The 15,739-nt window shown below is 48.4% G+C and overlaps 1 protein-coding gene across 2 annotated transcripts in view; it reads right to left on the reverse strand.

Annotated features, from left to right (window-relative positions):
- The window catches only part of SEMA6C (semaphorin 6C), a 129,092-nt gene extending 114,064 nt beyond the window's left edge, over positions 1 to 15,028 (reverse strand). The window contains exon 1 of one of the 2 annotated variants that reach the window (XM_053370126.1): positions 14,650 to 15,028. The gene's annotated coding sequence lies outside the window, so the exon portion shown is untranslated. The remainder of the gene's footprint in view (positions 1 to 14,649) is intronic. The other variant, XM_053370127.1, reaches the window with a different exon arrangement.
- Positions 15,029 to 15,739: the final 711 nt, after the last annotated feature.

Genomic DNA, 15,739 nt, shown 5'->3' on the forward strand with positions numbered 1-15,739 from the left:
GAGCTGGACCATCAAGAAGGCTGATTGCCGAAGAATGGATGCTTTTGAATTCTGGTGCTGGAGGAGACTCTGGAGAGTCCCATGGACTGCAAGAAGATCAAACCTATCCATTCTTAAGGAAATCAGCCCTGAGTGCTCACTGGAAGGACAGATCCTGAAGCTGAGGCTCCAAGACTTTGGCCACCTCATGAGAAGAGAAAACTCCCTGGAAAAGACCCTGATGTTGGGAAAGATGGAGGGCACAAGGAGAAGGGGACGACAGAGGATGAGATGGTGGGACAGTGTTCTCGAAGCTACCAGCATGAGTTTGACCAAACTGCGGGGGACAGAAGTGCCTGGCGTGCTCTGGTCCAGGGGGTCACAAAGTGTTGGACACAACTAAACGACTAAACAACAACAAAATCGGTTTACGAGGAACGCGAGACCATAGGAACTAATTTGGTTAAAATTCAGGAAGCGCCCAGGCAGGCCCTGAGTGCGAGAGCAGCCCGCTCCCCACCTCTGTTTTCCAAGCCTTTCAGCTTACCCAACCCATCATAGCTGTGCTGAGGCCAGAGATCAAAGAGTCATAGATTGGAAGGGACCCCAAGGGTCATCTAGTCCAACCCGCCCAGCGCGGATTTCGAACCCACAACCCTGGGATTAAGATTCTCATCCTCTACCGACTACCATCCCGCCTGTGGCCTGCGCCTCAGGCTTAGCGCTCTCCCTCTCGCCTCCCCACAGCCGGTGTCCTCTTTAATTGGGAATTCAAGCCACGTGGCGGCGGCAGACGCCGATTCAATTTCTCCCCTCAGTCACCTTTTTAATAAAATTATGATGAACAATCCGAGGCCTTAAAATAGAAAGCGAGGAAGGAGAGGGAGAGGGAAGAAAGAAAGAAAGAAAGAAAGAAAGAAAGAAAGAGAGGTGCCTTCTTTTTCACCAAACCGTTCCACAGTATTTCTTTTTGGGGGGTAAGTGCAAGAGAATTTACCCTTCGATTCTACCCCCCCTTCCGCAATCTCAGCAGACTAGCTCTGCAAAGGCTAGGGAGAGGCGAAATATTGAGGGGAGAGAGAGCAGTCGCCAGCAGAGAAAGGCCACCCCCACTTTAAAATAATAATAATAACAATAAAACCTTCCTCCTAAGCTTCACTTTGCCTTTGGCTCATTTTCCTCTTCCCGGTGGGATATTCGTCTGGCTTGATTAGCAATTAACGATGCAGAAATCAGCTGTCACTCGTTAACGGCGCAACTGGAACGAGCCAGTTGAGATGTTCCCTTCTGCACACCAGCTTATTTGTAATTATTTTTGAAAGTAAAAAATAAAAAATGGCTTCCACAGTGAGCCTTGCTGGCATCGAACACCACCCACCTCCCTCCTGCTGCCTGCACCCGCAAGCTGGGCCATGATCCGAACTCAGGATCCTTGCTCCCAAGAAAGGGGTTGGGGTTGGAGAACAAATCCGTTCCAGAGTGGCCCTGGAACATGCGCAGAGGAGGGCGGGCCAAGACGACTGAGGCTCTGGAAGCCACGCCTGATGAGGAATGGTTGAAGGATGGAGGGGTGCTTAGCCTGGAGAAGAGAAGACGGAGAGGTGATAAGACAGCCGTCTTCAAATATCTAGAGGGCTGTTGGTGGAAGACGGAGAAAGCTGATTTCCTCTGGCTCCAGAGGGTAGGACTCAAACCCAGGTTACAAGAAAGGAGATTCCAGCTAAACACCAGGAAAAACTTTCTGAGGGTAAGAGCTGTTTGACGGTGGAAAGGGCTCCCATGAGAGGCGGTCATTGACTCTTCTTCCTTGGAGGTTTTTAAGCAGAGGTGGGGTGGCCACCTGTCATGGATGCTGAGATTCCTGCATTGCAGCGGGTTGGTCTAGATGACCGCGTGGGTCCCCTTTCAACTCTATAGTTCTGTGATTCTCAGGTCGCAAGGAGGTTAGATTGGTCTCAAATAGGGCCAGGGCCTTTTCAGTGCTGGCCCCGACTTGGAGGAAAGCTCTGTCACAAGAGACCAGGGCCCTGCGGGACTTGACATCTTTCCGCAGGGCCTGCAAGACAGAGCTGTTCCGCCTGGCCTTTGATTTGGACTCAGTCTGACCCTTATGTTTCCCTCCCCTTACGGTTTTGATCTATGGACTATTATTAAAATGAGGCCGCATTTTAAATTGCAGTTTACCCTGTATTTTAAATTGGGTTTTTTTCTTTTTTCTTTTTCCCCTATCATGTTTTTTACTGTGATTTTATTGGTGTTAGCCGCCCTGAACCCAGCTCTGGCAGGGTATAAATAAAATTTATTATTATTATTATGGCCCGATCCCATAGCTGTCAACATTTCCCTTTTCTTGCGAGGAATCCTATTTGGAATAAGGGGATTTCCCCCCCAAAAAAGGAAACGTTGACAGCTATGCCCGATCCTCAGAGCTGCTTTTGAGATTAAGAGGACCTTTAGGAGCTCAGCAGTGGTGGCATAGGAGAGAGCCTTCTCTGTGGTGGCCCCTAAGTTGTAGGAATCTCTCAGCTAGCGTTGCACCAGGTGCCTTCATTTTACAGCTTTCGATGAATGCTGAAGACTCCCCTCTTTGACCCCTGAGATATGTGTTTTTATGAAAATACTCTGTTCTGGGGGCTGTAACTGGTTTCAAACAGTTTTTTAATGTTAGGCCTTAAATGGCTGCTACGCTCCCTGGGACCTCAGGGTAAAGGATGAGTAATAAATAAAAATAATAAATATTAATAATCTTGCTCCACCCACTATGCCTCTGGCCCCACCCACCATCCACATGTGGCCCCCGGAAGGTTGGCCAGAACAGAATGCGGCCCCAAGATCCCCTGATCTAAGAGGATCACAGTGAGGCGATCACACAGCTAGAGAGCAGCAAAAATTATAATTAAGGGTTTTGGGCGCCTTGAACGCCAGCAGGGCAGGAGATCTTGTACAGACTGCGGTCTATTTCAGCACATACCGGGAAGCAGATTCTCAGAGGGCAGTGATGATTACTGGTGTGTTTTTTTGGAGGGAGAGCTGCGAATGGAGAGATCAGAAGGAAAGGGAAATGCAGAACAGCAGAGACAGAGATATAATTACATAACGAACAGCAATGTTTCACTGCCGCTTCAATATTCAAAAGCTGGTCGGCGGAAGGGGGGGGGCGAATTTTAGCCTCCCAGGATACTCTGCAAATTTCCTTAAAGTGGCCACCCTGGAGCAAAGGAACTTCAAAGAGAGGCTGCCAAGTGAATCTGCTGAATTATAAAGCACCCAGAGGTTTGGTGTGATCATTTATGACCTGAGAATGAAGCGTTCTTAGCGTGTTACCCGGGTCAGTTGGCTTACCGATGCCAGGACGCCTGCAGTATCAACAGCTTTTTTTGTTCGGCGATTATCCCTGCCTGCAATTCTCTGCTTGTTCCCCCTGACCTCGTTGTTTTACAACCTTCTACGCCTCCACCTCGGACCTGTAACTCAAGATCACGCTCCACGCATCTGAAAGGGGCCGTGGCCCACAAAAATATTATGAATTTGTCGGGGCTGTGTTCGATGTTAGTCCCGCGGACCCACTGAAAGACATGGCCGTGGCTAACTGCCAGGAGCGAGCCAGCAATAAATCACACGGCGTTACGTGAAGATAACTCTTTATGAGAAGAAACAAGGTCTGCTCAGGGGTGCCAGGCCTAGTGAGCACAGCAAGTCTACCTTGGAAGGTCTTGCCCAGGGGTCAGCAAACTTTTTCAGCAGGGGGCCGGTCCACTGTCCCTCAGACCTTGTGGGGGGCCGGACTATATGGGAGGGGGATGAACGAATTCCTGTGCCCCACAAATAACCCAGAGATGCATTTTAAATAAAAGGGCACATTCTCCTCATGTAAAAACACGCGGATTGCCAGACCATCCACGGGCCAGATGGAGAAGGTGATTGGGCCGCATCTGGCCCCCAGGCCTGAGTTTGCCTACCCATGGTCTTGCCCCTACGAGATAGACTGAAGGTGCCTGCCTCCCCCAGCCCACAAGTCACCTCCTCTCTGTGGTTTTCCCCAAGAAATCTGAGACTACACTGGCATGTCTACCTTTGCTCCTGCCGCTTCATGCCTCTACTGGTCCTGGGTGACCAGGAGAGAGGGGAGCTTGTCACAGCCAAAGGGAGAGGCACCTGTGACTCTTCACCAGACAGACTCCTCTCCTGCCTCTGATTCTGGACTGCTCTCTGACACAGACTCTCCCTTCTCACAAAGCCCTGTTACCCCTTCAACTTCCTTTTTTAAAATTTATTTATTGATACAGCAAGAAAAAACGAAAAAACACAAATACCAAATTACACACAGGAATAACCATAGACACATAATTTTCTTAACAAACAATAAAACATAAATTGGTCTTAACCCAACCTCCCGTCTATTCCATGTTTCGATTTCATATTACTTATTGCCAATACACAATTTATCATAATTAAAACTTTTTCTTAATATATCTAATTTCTTATATCTACCTTGCAACTATTACTGAAGTTCCTTGAATGCTGCAACAGAATTTAAACCCCTATATTTATTTTTCAAATATTCTTTGAAAACCTCCCATTTTGAGACAAATCCCTGTTTTGATTTATTCTGTATTTTTTCTGATAAACTGTCTAATTCGGCATATTCTGTCAGCTTTTGGATCCAATCTTGTATAAAGAGGATTTCATTACTCTTCCATTTTGCCGCGATAAGAAACCCCTTCAACTTCCAACACCTCCTTGTCCCAATCTTCTCCCTCTTCTTTCTCTGACCATCCTTCGCCGTCCCACCAGCAATAAGGCTCTGAGCCTTATTCCCTTGGGCATTCCCAAGGTTCATTAAACTTCGGTTCATTCATTTCCCAGTAGGTCAACTTCTGTGATGCTTAGAGTGTTGGACATGGGAAAGACGAGGGTTCAAATCCCCACTGGCCATGTAGCTCACTGCTCACTGGCTGACTTTGGGGCAGTCACTGTCTGCCTCACCCTCGCAAAACATCGCACGGTTGTTGTGGGCACTAAACGAGGGCAGGGAATTCTAAAAAAGGGGGTAGTTCAATGCATATCTTTTAAGCTTTGTGTATAGACCTTTACATTAGTATAACTTTCAAAAGTCACTTGTAATAAGATGAAAAAGGTTGAAAATCTGAATTATTAAGCATATAAGGTTTTAAGGATGTGCGTGAATAAGTTCTAACCAAGGAAACCAAGCCAAAGTTATGGTTTAAAAATTTGTTGGTGATGTTTTTGTGTTGTTTTTGGAAAATTAATAAAAATGTTAACAAACAGAAACGAGGGCAGGGAGAACCAGGCAAATCACCGTGCGCTCCTTGGGAGAAAGTTAGGATAGAAATTCAAAACAGTCGTACCTTGGACCCCAAACACCTTGCGAGCCGAACGTTTTGGCTCCCGAATGCCGCAAACCCAGAAGTGAGTGTTCCAGTTTGCAAACGTTCTTTGGAACTTGAATACGGGTTCCGCGGCTTCGGAAGCCGCACTTTGGTTTCTGAACGTTTTGGAAGTCGAACGGATTTCTGGAACGGATTCCATTCGACTTCCAAGGTACAACTGTAAATCAATGTTGAGTCCAGGTTGGTTGGAGACAGGTGATTTTGTTAACAGGGCAACCCCCTTCTGGAAATCTACCTTTGAAGGTGACCCAGAAACTACAACTAATCCAGAATGCGGCACCTAGACTGGTGACTGGGAGCGGCCGCCAAGACCACATAACACCGGTCCTGAAATACCTACATTGGCTCCCAGTGCGTTTCCGAGCACAATTCAAAGTGTTGGTGCTGACCTTGAAAGCCCTAAATGGCCTCGAAGGCCCAGTAGACCTGAAGGAGCATCTCCACCCCCATTGTTCTGCCCAGACACTGAGGTCCAGCGCCGAGGGCCTTCTGGTGGTTCCCTCCCTGTGAGAAGCCAAGTTACAGGGAACCAGGCAGAGGGCCTTCTCAGTGGTGGTGCCTGTCCTGTGGAACATCCTCCCACCAGATGTCAAAGAGAACAACAACTACCAGACTTTTAGAAGACATCTGAAGGCAGCCCTGTTTAGGGAAGCTTTTAATGTTTGAGGCATTACTGTATTTTAATATTTTGTTGGAAACCGCCCAGAGTGGCTGGGGAAGCCCAGCCAGATGGGCGGGGTATAAATAATAAATTATTATTATTATTAATTGGAACATCAAGGGTCTCCCTCGAAACAGCAGCACTCAAGACATCAAGATATTTGATCCACATTCCCTGTAAGGGAATCTCCACGTGGTAACAAAAGCAGGCAGACACCGATGAACTGGAGACCTCCCAAATTTCGACAGAGGCGAAAAACGATGATCGGAGCGGTTCTATCAGCTTTCCAAAACTCAACTCAAGTCCGATCGATTCCCTGACTTTCTGCTCCCCCAACCGCCAGCTGCCCATCCTCGGTCTTTGGGCCCCTCCTTGTCCTCCTGCCCGAAATCTATATAAGCAACATCAATTGTTGCAGAAATTATTAACCTTGCAGCTCGTTCAACGCATATCGATCCGTAAGCTTGTTCGATGCAGCCTTAATGCTATGAGAAAAGGCACTGGGATTTCCCATCCATTCAAAACCCAGGACTTAATTCATGCCCCGGATGCGGTTCATGAATCTTCGATGCTCCAGCTTAACCCTGTCCCATCCAGGGATTAAAAGAAGAAGAGGGTCTCTGAGAAAGTGCAGACTGCACTTCCTCTGGAAAACCGGGAAGAGTCCACACACATGCAGAATTAGGGGAACAGCCCACAGGAAGACCTAAAAGCCTGAGAAAGAGAGAAAGAACTGCGTTCAAATCCCCTCTCAGCCATGAAGTTATTTTCCCTGGACCTTCGACTAGTCGTAAACTCTCTCTCAGCCTCGCCTACCTGACAGGGTTGTTGTGGTAAATAAGAGAGGAGGGAGGGAGGAACCATGAAGGAAAAAGCAGGATGTGAATGCATCAAATAAATAAATTATCCCATTTTCATTTTCGTTTTTCAAGGAACTACGCAATAAAAGCACGCTTTTAAAACTGTTGCTCCGCGTACGAAATGTTTTCGCCTTGCTCACAGCCCTGATCTTACTCTTTTCTTGGGCGAAAGGGATTTTGAAAATAAATAAATAAACGAACGAGCCGCCGAAACGCCAGCCTTATCCCCAAATTAATCGCAGGAGCGGATAGCGAGCCACCAGCAGCGAAAGCCCCTCACGGCATCTCGGCGTCGCTTGACAGAACGAGGGCAATGGACCCTTCAGATTAAGTGAGGAGCAACAGCCCCCCCCCCATTCTCTGCAGAAACCAAGGCGATTAAATTCCCCTCTCGCCCAAATCCCTGCTAAGAAACATTCTAGGGGGAAAGCTTCCTTAAGTAACCTTTCAAAACTTTAAAACTGGGAGTCTGTGGCCAGCAGGCTCAGTGGGCAGTTGGGAGTCCAGCAACCTCTTTTCAGGGGCTATGGGGTCATGATTCCTGCTTTAAAAACTACGGCTAAGGCAGGCTAGGGGAGAAAATGGACGACAAATAGGATTTAAAAAACAACAACTTTCCAGCTAGTTTTTCCGAGCACGCTGCTAGCAGGAAACAGAGGGATGTTTTCACAAAACTTGCCCGTAAAAATTGTGTGTATCTGTGGGTTGTGTGTGTGGATAGGGGGTTGTGCCCTTGCCGGATCTGCTCACCAAACTTCCTGCCATTCCCACACCCCATTAACCCCCCCCCCCGAGTTTCCCCTTCCCACCCCATGCAATTCCCCAAGCTTGCCTTCCACCTTCCCAACCCCACTGCTTCATGCAAATCTGGGGCTGTGATGCAGCACTGCATATCCTCCAATGGGGGCTGCGTGACGACAGCCTTCAGTTTTTATGCATATAGGAAGATAGAGCGATAGGCAGAGGAAGCGACTTAGGGGAGCGGTGCCTTGATTTTTTTCCCTGTTCGTAATTAACTCCCCCCTCCTAGCAATCTACTTTAAGCAGGCAAAATTCAACATGTGCGGTTTTGCTCGCAAGGGGCTCTGTTCAAGGGAAAAGCTTCACCCACAGGATTTCTTTGGAGGGCAACTAAACTGGCGGGAAAGTATGCAAGCATCCAGATCAAACTGCACTCTTCGTCATCGCACGCCCCTGCTTCCACTTGGCACCCCACCCCTGGAGCAGGGAGAGAAACTGGAGGTTAACCGTCTGGAACTGGGACCCCTCCCCTGGCAAAAGACGCCTCTCAAAATACGGCTAAAGGTGGTAGAACATGAGACCCTTAATCGTGGGTTCAAGCCCCATGTTGGGCAAAAGATTCCTCCTTGCAGTGAGTTGGACTAGCAGTGGTGTCCAAACTTTTTTCAAAGAGGGCCAGATTTGATGAAATGAAGGGCCGTGAGGGCCGACCAAAGTTGTTGCTTTTTAGGATTTTTTTGGGATTGAAATTGTTGAGGTTTTTTTTAGGATTTTACCCCAGGAAATCAACTGCTACAGGGGCGGGATGAAACCGACCGGCAGGCCAGATTAGGCCCCCAAAACGGACTTTGGACATGACCCTCATAGCCCCTTCCAACTCTACAGTTCTACGACTCTATGATCCCCTGATTAAAATAACTAAGTAAAAGTGAAGCTTCACGGATAACCACAGTTTACTAGAGCAAAAGCCGAGAGCTTTGAGTATTATTTACTTCACAAAATTTGGGGCTGCTTGATTGTAAGAAAACCTCTAAGCGGTTTGCAAGAAAACCTCTCTGGAGGCCAACACAATGGCCCTACTCAGAGGTGACCCACTTAAAATAATCAAAGGTGTAACTCTGGGGAACACTAATTTCAATGGGTGGTTTCCAACTAAGTTCTGCTTAGCGTGAACCTATTGAGACGGATGGCTCTAAGTTAGTCGTGTTAGTCAATGGGTCTACTCTGAGCTAGTGGCTTTGCTTTGAATAGAACTTTGTCGGAGACAAATGTAAGTCCCCTTGGGTGAAAATCTCAGTCTCCCAGCCTAAACTACCCGACAGGGTTGTTGTACGGCTGGAGTGTGGACTCTGGCCACTTGGAGGAAATATTTTGAAAGCGAACACAAAAGGGGCTGGTTCTCTATTAACCTTTTATAAAAAATCAAAACCAGAAGGTGCTCCTTGAAGAATTCACTTTCAAGCATAAAAATCTTCAAGTTTATCTACTGCTCTTTCAAACAGGCAGAACATTCCCTTATTCCCATCGACAGCCTTACAAAAACACCCCTGTGAGGTAGGCCTGCGATGTTTGAATGCATTTGTTCAACAGGTTAAAAACGAACATGGACCACCAACCCCCCAAACACACTTTCCAGGGTGTCCACACCGCCAAGATTTAAGATGAAGAGACAACAGACAACTTGAATCAATAAAAACAACAACATAGTGGTCCCACCCTCCAAAGTTCTTAAAATCTCAGCAAAGTAACAAAACAGCTCCATAGAATGCTAGAACTGTAAGGGGCCACAAGGATCATCTAGTCCAACCCCCGGCGATGCAGGAATCTTTTGAGGCTCAAACTCCCAACCCTGAGCTCTACCGACTGAGCTATCGCCCGTCAACAACCAGTAAAACAAGTTATTAGAAATGTGGAGCAGAACGAAAACATGCCTTTGGGGTTCTCCTGAACGCCCATGCAGAGGAGGCCCACACACTTTCCTCCTTTCTAGGGAAGATATTGAAAGCCACAAGAGGCCACCACAGAGAAGTCCCTGTTTTATTTCCCTATGAACGAGAGCCTGTGATGAGGTCTGTGGCAGAGGCAACGGCGGGACCCAGGAGCTGCAGGCAAGGCTAGTCCTACTCAGAAAACTCCAGTGGCTCCCCAAATTATGGGGGGCACTGCCCCCTTGGTGCCATAAACTCATCCCCTTACCCTAGAAAAAGCATTATTTGGGGCATGTTGCCTTGGGCAAGTTTAAGCAATGTACAAATTTAATTAAATAATAACAATTTGGAATAGCAGTTTGCACGACTCACTAGGGAAGATAACAACATGACGACATTCAGAACAATTAACTGCACGTTTGTTCAAAATCCAATTAAAACTATTTAGCTCAGTTCAACAGAACTGATGAATTCGATCCAGTGCCACCAGCTTCTCAAAGTCTGATAGTCATTTAGCAGGAATCTTCAATGTCACATTTAGTAACTGCTGTACTTCAACACGCGGTAAATTCTTAATGCGATGGTTGGGCTTGATGGAGAAATAGCAGTTTCCCCTAGGTCTGGTTTAAAGCCACGTAGCAGGAGACTTGAATCACCACCTCCAGTCCCCCTGCTTCTAAGTGCCCCCCTAAATTATCCCACCGCCCCCCCAAGGCAGGGCTGATCACTCCGGGAACCACTGAAACAGGCCCATCAAAATCAATGGGCATCACCAACTTAGGTTCCTTCCTTTCAATGGGTCTACTCAGAGTGAAAATTATTTGGAGACAACCCCTGGGTCATCCTAGGGGGCTAGGCCTGTGATTGCACCCCCTGCCAAAGGGGTGAGACCACACCCCCATTTCTCCCATAACTGCCCATGGACACAAACACCCACCCAGTTCACAACTTCTCTGACAATTAAGAGAGTGCAAATCTGACACACACAAAAACCCCAAACCACCTGCTCATACGATCTGACAAACCTTTCCAGAAGTTGCCACAGATAAGACACTCTGCCCGTGCTCAGAGACACTGCCTTGGGTGGTGTTCCCTGTATTTCTGGGGCTGAATGCTCTGCTGGGAACTGGGTTCTGACTAAAGTTCAAAGCAAGCCCCATGCTGTCTTATAACATCATCATCATCATCATCATAAGAATTTATTATTTATACACCGCCCATCTGGGTGGCTCTCAACAGAACATTAAAAACGCAATAAAAGATCAAACATTAAAAACTTCCCTAAACAGGGCTGCCTTCAGATTTCTTCTAAAAGTCAGATAGTTGTTTATTTCCTTGACATCTGATAGGAGGGCGTTCCACAGGGTAGGTGCCACCACCGAGAAGGCCCTCTGCCTGGTTCCCTGTAACTTCGCTTCTCGCAATGAGGGAACTGTCAGAAGACCCTCAGAGCTGGACCTAAGTGTCCGGGCTGAACAATGGGGGTGGAGACGCTCCTTCAGGTATAAAGGGACCCCTGACCATTAGGTCCAGTCGTGGCCAACTCTGGGGTTGCAGCGTTCATCTCGCTTTATTGGCCGAGGGAGCCGGCATACAGCTTCCGGACCATGAGGCCAGCATGACTAAGCCACTTCTGGCGAACCAGAGCAGCGCACGGAAACGCCATTTACCTTCCCGCCGGAGCAGTACCTATTTATCTACTTGCACTTTGATGTGCTTTCGAACTGCTAGGTTGGCAGGAGCAGGGACCGAACAACGGGAGCTCACCCCATCACGGGGATTCGAACCGCCGACCTTCTGCCTGGCAAGCCCTGGGCTCTGTGTGGTTTAACCCACAGCGCCACCCGCGTCCTTCAGGTATACATTACTATTATTCCTCAGGAGCAAAGTTTCTGGAAAGCTACTATTGCCATTCATTTCACATGGGCAGGTGGAGTATCAGTGGCTGTACAGATGTTGTTGGGCTGGCTCAGGGATGATGGTGGGGGTTGGAATACGCCAACACCTGGAGGACCAGGCCACAGGTGGCTCTCCATCCTTGGGACAGTTTAGCAACCTCTGCAGTGATCTATACAACATGCCCACAGGATTAGGCCCATCTCAGTGTATTCCCCTTCCCCACCTGGAATTAACAAACCATTTCAGCCCTCAGTTACCATCTCTGTCGCAAGGACCAGGTGGGAATGAATGGGGTTCTGGAAGGGATGGAAACCTCCAGCTCGGAAGACAAATCCTAATGATGGAAAGAGTCTTGCTAGCACAAGGATGGAAGAATGAGGAAACCCCATGAAAGAACAATGGCAAGAAAAACTGATGAACTATGCGGAATGGGCTAAATCGACATACAAACTGTGTGATGAGGACGACTTCAAGGAAGTACGGGAACTTTTTACAAATGACCTAAAATGACTACAGAATGATCTGGACTCCTTGAAACATCCACAAATTTATTAGTTGAACATATGATAGACGCGGATGGCGCTGTGGGTTAAACCACAGAGCCTAGGGCTTGCCAATCAGAAGGTTGGCGGTTCGAATCCCCACGATGGGGTGAGCTCCCGTTGCTCGGTCCCTGCTCCTGCCAACCTAGCAGTTTGAAAGCACATCAAAGTGCAAGTAGATAAATAGGTACCACTCCGGCGGAAAGGTAAACGCCGTTTCTGTGTGCTTCTCTGGTTCGCCAGAAGCGGCTTAGTCATACTGGCCACATGACCCGGAAGCTGTACGCCGGCTCCCTCGGCCAATAAAGCGAGATGAGCGCCGCAACCCCAGAGTCAGTCACGATTGGACCTAATGGTCAGGGGTCACTTTACCTTTATGATAGACAAGGCAAGGATATGTACAATTTTATAACATGCAGAGAACAATATGGGTAAAAAAAACAGAGAGGGGAGCTGAGGGGGAATGGGAAAAAATAATATAACTAATTATTTGGACTGATAATTTGTTATGTTGTTTAATAAAAATATTTTTTTTTAAAAAAAGAGGAATACAAATCCTAATGAGGGCGTGCTCAGAAGTCAGCCCCACACAGAGTTTGGCAAGGTTTGTGCACATCAAAAGAGCCCCATATCAGGAACAGGTAAAGGAGGGCCCTTTCAAAGGTCTTTTCTGCCTTACTACCAGGAACATTGGGAGCTGCCTTCTACGGAGTCCATCTACCTCAGCATTCCCTGCACTGACTGGCAGCAGCTCTCCAGAATTCCAAGCGTTTCCCAGTTCTACCAGGCGCTGCAAATCACAGGAGGGGGAGAGAGTTCTCTTGAACTCGGGTCCGGCTGGGGGGTGGGGCACTTCCCACAGAGGCATCTTTTAGAATTTTAGAAGACTGTCTGAAGGCAGCCCTGCTTAGGGAAGCTTTTAACGTTTGAAGTTTTATTTTGTTCTTAACCTTCTGTTGAAAGCCGCCCAGAGTGGCTGGGGAAACCCCATCCAGATGGGCGGGGTAGAAATAATAATTTATTTATTTATCATCATCATCATCATCATCATCTGGTTGGCCACTGGGAGAACAGGAGGCTGTAGAAGCACACACACACACACACACACACACACACCCCTTTGTCCTGATCTCCAGATTCTTCAACTCAACTCAGGGAAAAACACATCAAAATTAAAACTCATTTCGTTCCGCAACATTTATATACCGCTCCATTGCATTTAAAAACACAAACAAAACCAACCTCATCTAAGCGTTTACAAACAAAAGGGGAACCAAAGTTTGCCAAGTCTATTTACTGCAAAAGGTCTACTCAGAGTAGGGCTAGCATTAGATTCAACCCTTTGTGTGTGTGTGTCTCCCCCCCCCCCCACTTTTTCTTGGATTCTGGCAGTCCCAGAAGTCAGCTGAGCCTACTTTGTCCAAGATCAATGCCACAAAAAAAGAGTTTCAGAGCTGGCTCCTTTGACTGCGCCTCCTCCCCCTTTCCCCTCTCCGGCTAGGAAGGGAGCTCAGTTACAATTCTCCAGCTGTGTGAGTTTTGGCTTCACTTAATTGTTTCAAAACAAGAGTTTTTTTGGCCGCAGGATGGGAGTCCTGGAACTCCAGCCAACTCCACACACACACACAGACACTTTTTCTCTCTGTGTTGCTTGCCCCCTTCAGCGCGCACACACACACCAAAATAATAGCCTGGTTATTTGGGGAGGAAAGGAGAGTCCGACTGGAAAACAAGCTCGTGGCTTGATCCCTTGAAAGTAAACCGAAGTCCCCCAAGAAGACAAGAGAGATAATTCGAGGATCTCAGCTCCTGCCCGTAACCACCACCGCCACTTCATCCTCCCTGCCTTTCTCGGAGGAGAAGTTTCCAAGCCAAGAGCAACAACGGAGCCGAAAGCCAAAGCAACAGAGCTGGAAGTTCACCAGGTATAATTTCGCCGTCAGCAGCTCTGGGCGAAATTTCTCACCAGGAAATTGACTTACGAGGCGCTTTGGGTTCCAAACAGTGGCGCAAGCTGGGCGAAGTAGTCGTGCAAATAGAATATTAACAGAAACACAAACAGAATGCAATTTTAAATTCGTGTATTATTCCTTGACGATTTTGTTTTTGCTTAACACCCAACCAGTTATTGGTTACTATTACGGACACTGCAATTGAAGCTCTGATGGTTTTTCTTTTTGGAAAAGTGACGCTTGTTCTTCTTGTTAAACATCTAATGCAATTTTTTTTAAAAAAAAAAGTGCGTGCGTTTATTTATTTATTTAAAGGGGGTGGGCAATGAAATCGACCAGCTTCTAAAGTTGAAACTGAGGGGGGTGTTCTGTTTCGCGATCCTCGGAGTGGATCGGAACTGACGCGCAAAGAGAGAGGGCGCGCGCTGGTTTGGGGGCTACAGGAGAACGGTTTGTTGTATTTTGGGAAGGTTGAAGAGGGGGGGTTGAGGTTTTTTTCCTTTCCTTTTTGGGGGTGACTAGATGCAAGCCACCCCGCGCGCCAGCCGCCGCCGCCGCAGCGAAAAGACCATCGCCAGAGCGCGCTTGGCAATACAAGCCCCAAGCGCATCCTCGCCAAATGAATGCCACCCGCCTCCCGGAAAGAAAGAAAGAAAAGAAGGAGATATTGCCTTACCTTGGGAATCCAGGAGCTCCTTTCCTCGCCTCTGCAGAGGAGAAGGGATGGGGCGAACCGTCCGAGGGAAGGAGGGAGGGAAGAAAGAGTGTGGTTCTGAAAAGGCAGAGCCAGTACAAAAAATAAAAAAATAAGGATCAATCTGGTGCAAGATTCTCTGCGCGCCTGGAGAGGACTTAAAGAATTAGATGCCTTGCGTGGAGCTCCGATGGCTGAGCTGGAGGAAGGAAAGGCATAAGGCAGGGGTGGGGGGAGAGAGAGGGGGAAAAAGAGGTGGAGAGACGGCGAGAAAGCTTACAAACAAAGCCCCTGGCAAGGCACAGGCTCGTAACTCAACGCCCCAGCGCAGGCCAGCCCGCCCCTTGCAGCAGGGCGCGCCAATCTGCGCCGGGCGCCCTTGCGCGCAGCTCCGCCTCGCCTCGCCCGGCCCGGCCAGGCCCGCCTTCGCCTCCCTCGGCGGCCGCCGCCGCGAAAACTGGGATCGGGGCCTCGGGCGGCAGGAGGCAGGACCGGGGCACGAGGAGCAAGAGGGTCCGGGTGACCTTCAGGTTCCTCCGGATAGCAGGGCGGTGAGGGAGAGGAGGGCGCAGGATGGAGGAGGGAGATAAGGAAGCAAAAAAAAAAAGACCCAACTCAGCACTTTGCTAATGCAACGGGGGGGGGGGGGTTGGAGAGAGAGCCCTGCTCGGAGTAGACCCGTTGGGGTTGGAGGGCGGGGCGGATCCGGCTTGGGGTGGCAAAGTTGCGTTGGGGTAAATCGGCGAGACTTCAGCGTTTGTAGAGTTCAGACATTGTTTTGGTTGGAGAAGCGAAGGATCTGAAAAGGAAGGATCTGATTATTATTTTTTGGAGGGGGGTGTTGCAGGACTGAGCCCCGCGGCAGGATTTAATTCCTAGGCCAGCCTTCCCCGCGTTAGAAGCCTTTTTTGTAGAATCATGCCGTTCTGCGGAACAATGAGGACTGGAATCTTGACTTCATTTTAAAGAGCAGTGCTGTGGTTCAGGAGTGGAACGGCTGCTCTGCGTGCAGACATTCCCTGTTCAGTCCTCCTCGTCGTCAGATAGGGTTGGGAATGTCCCCCGTCGGAAA

The sequence above is a fragment of the Podarcis raffonei genome, chromosome 16 (assembly GCF_027172205.1).
Source record: "Podarcis raffonei isolate rPodRaf1 chromosome 16, rPodRaf1.pri, whole genome shotgun sequence".
In the NCBI taxonomy this organism is placed as follows: Eukaryota; Metazoa; Chordata; class Lepidosauria; order Squamata; family Lacertidae; genus Podarcis; species Podarcis raffonei.